Source organism: Brassica oleracea, unplaced genomic scaffold (assembly GCF_000695525.1).
Source record: "Brassica oleracea var. oleracea cultivar TO1000 unplaced genomic scaffold, BOL UnpScaffold01359, whole genome shotgun sequence".
Lineage (NCBI taxonomy): Eukaryota > Viridiplantae > Streptophyta > Magnoliopsida > Brassicales > Brassicaceae > Brassica > Brassica oleracea.
The window spans coordinates 8,492-11,044 of NW_013617897.1; the positions used below are offsets into that span (position 1 = coordinate 8,492).

At 39.2% G+C, this 2,553-nt stretch overlaps 1 long non-coding RNA gene across 1 annotated transcript; it reads left to right on the forward strand.

Annotated features, from left to right (window-relative positions):
- Positions 1–1,696: 1,696 nt before the first annotated feature.
- LOC106321259 lies at positions 1,697–2,404 on the forward strand. Its single transcript, XR_001266026.1, has 2 exons — positions 1,697–2,139; positions 2,237–2,404. It is a non-coding gene; the product is annotated as an uncharacterized LOC106321259 (long non-coding RNA).
- The last annotated feature ends 149 nt before the right edge of the window (positions 2,405–2,553 follow it).

Sequence of the window (2,553 nt, forward strand, 5' to 3'; positions counted from 1 at the left end):
AGGTTGGTGAGGAGGTTTCCGGCGTAGGTGGTTTCGTTTTCTCGGGTCAAGTAGGTGAGACCTTCCTACCTTCTCCGGTTCTGTGGGGCTTCGGAGATTCTCCGGAGATGAGCTCGTGGTTTTGTTGGCTGCTGTGTAGTAGCTACTGCTGCTGTGTTGTTCGTGTACCGCTGCCATTCTCGGAGTTGAGGCGGGCCGTCTATGACCTGTTCTTGGTCTCCTCCGGCGGTTGCTCCAACTTGTCCCTCTCGGTCTTCGCCGCTTTTGGTGTTCGTTTTGCATCATTTGTTTATTTTTGGAGGGTCTTCCTTTCCGGTTCGTCGGAGTTGCTCACCGGCTCTCCCACGTTGGCGTAGCTTTGGCGTTGCTCTTGGAACTAGGTCCGGTTCTCGGGCTTAGCGTGAGGCGGCGTTTCTTAACCTCTTGTGGGTCATGGGAGGGACAGTTCGTCGAGGGAGCCTCATGTTTGGATATGTCATCCCAGCACCAATGTTGAATCTTTTGGTTCACAATGGTGATCCATAGTCTAATTGAAGGTTTGGAAGAACAACATCAGAATGTGACTCTCACTGTACCCAACTTTGCTATGGTTCACATTAGTTCTGAAGCCGAACCGAATAATGGTAACTTTTGGAGATTTAGGTGGAACTTTCCAGTGGGCGCAGCTAGAGCTTTTTGGTAAGAGTAGTGGTAGGAGTTCTTGAAGCTCAATTTCCTACTGCTGGTGGTGGTTGGAGGATTGAGTTTCTTCGACTGAGATTTGCAAAGCTGTCCGGAGATGACATCAATCATTTGGAGCAGCGTTAGCAGGCAAGCCAATTTCTACTGCAGCGTGGTCTCATATTTCATCAAAGGTGTCATCTCCATTTGGCAATGCATTCATTTGGTCAACCTCTAGCTTCTGCTATGCTTCTATGACTTAAGATTGTTTGATTGCTCTTTAGGTCTCTTGATGTTGTCTTTTCTTCTTCTTCCCTGTGTTGTTTAGATTTTTTTTTCCTTTCTCTGTTACTAGTGTTTCTTTGTAAATTATGTAAAAACTGAAAATGATATAAAATTTTAACATTTTTACCAAAAAATAAACTAGCAATAATAATTACGAAAACGGAAAAAAACGTTACGAAAACGAAGGAAGAAGACATCAGTATCATACATTCAGTTTTGTTTTGTTTACCGAGAATTATGAGTTATCAGACTTATGACTATGTTTTTGAATCCACAACAAATCTTCAAATCTCAAAGTATAACTTATTTATAATGAACGTAATTCACTATGATATTAGAAGTAAAATTCTAACCAAGTGGTGGTAGTCTAGTGGTAATTTTTGGAGGTTTGGTATGTATCCAAATCAGTTTTGGGTTCGATTTTTCCTAGGGACTAAATTATCGTCATTTGGCCAGTCTTGGCTTGGGCTTCGGTCCAAGTGGTTTATATGGTGGATCGTAACAGATAATCGGTTCACCCCTATCAGTCGGAAGATATTCTAAACTTGGGTCAGACAGTATGGTAGTAGTCAGTCCAATCTGTAGTACTAAATGCGTTCTTCCCAAAACCGACTAGATCAGCCGATAGGATTTATAAAAAAAAATAATAATAAATTCTCGTAAGAATATTTTGTTCGCGTGAGATCACACCTACTATATAGTCTGTAAGTTCATTGGTTTCACCTAGTATATAGTCTGAAAGCTCATTGGTTTATAGTTCAAAAAAAAGTTCATATGGTAAAACAATTACAAAACATCAAATATACGTTATGAAAATGGTCCAAGAGAGTAATGAGTAATAGTACTCACTACTCACTCCTCAACCTACTATATAGTCCGAAAGTTCATTGGTTTCTAGTGTATATATGGTAAGATAAGTTCAGAAACATCAAATAAACGTAATGAAAATGGTCCAAGCGAGTGATGAGTAATAGTACTCATATCGGTTCAACAAGCCTCTCCTATATTAAACCGTGTCACTCCTCTTCACTATCCCTACATTTCTCAATTATTAATATCATCACTCAAAGAACAATTCTCAGCCTTATTCTCTTATTGCTTATCCATAATGGGAGAGGTCCTTAAGAAGGAGGCGTACGGACTGGCTGTAAAAGACGAATCTGGAGTTATCTCGCCTTTCCATTTCTCAAGAAGGTTCCAGTTTCCTTTTAACGAATTGATCTCTAGGAATTATGTTTCATATTATATGTTTTCTTTGAATGAAACTTAATTTCGTGGGATTAATGTATAGGGAGACAGGAGAAAATGATGTGAGGTTCAAAGTGTTGTTCTGTGGAATTTGCCACACAGATTTAAGCATGGCCATAAACGAGTGGGGGTTTACTAGTTACCCCCTTGTCCCCGGGTAAGACAACATTTGGATACTCAAAAGATACTCAAAATCATATCAAGAATGGAATTTAATATGAAAACATTCCATCTGATCAAATCCAAATAAAAAAATTTAGAAACCCTAAAATTTTGATTCAGATTCAAATAATAATATTTAAGATTACGGATCAGTATCTCAGTCTCCAGACATGGTAAATTCTAATCTTACAATTCATA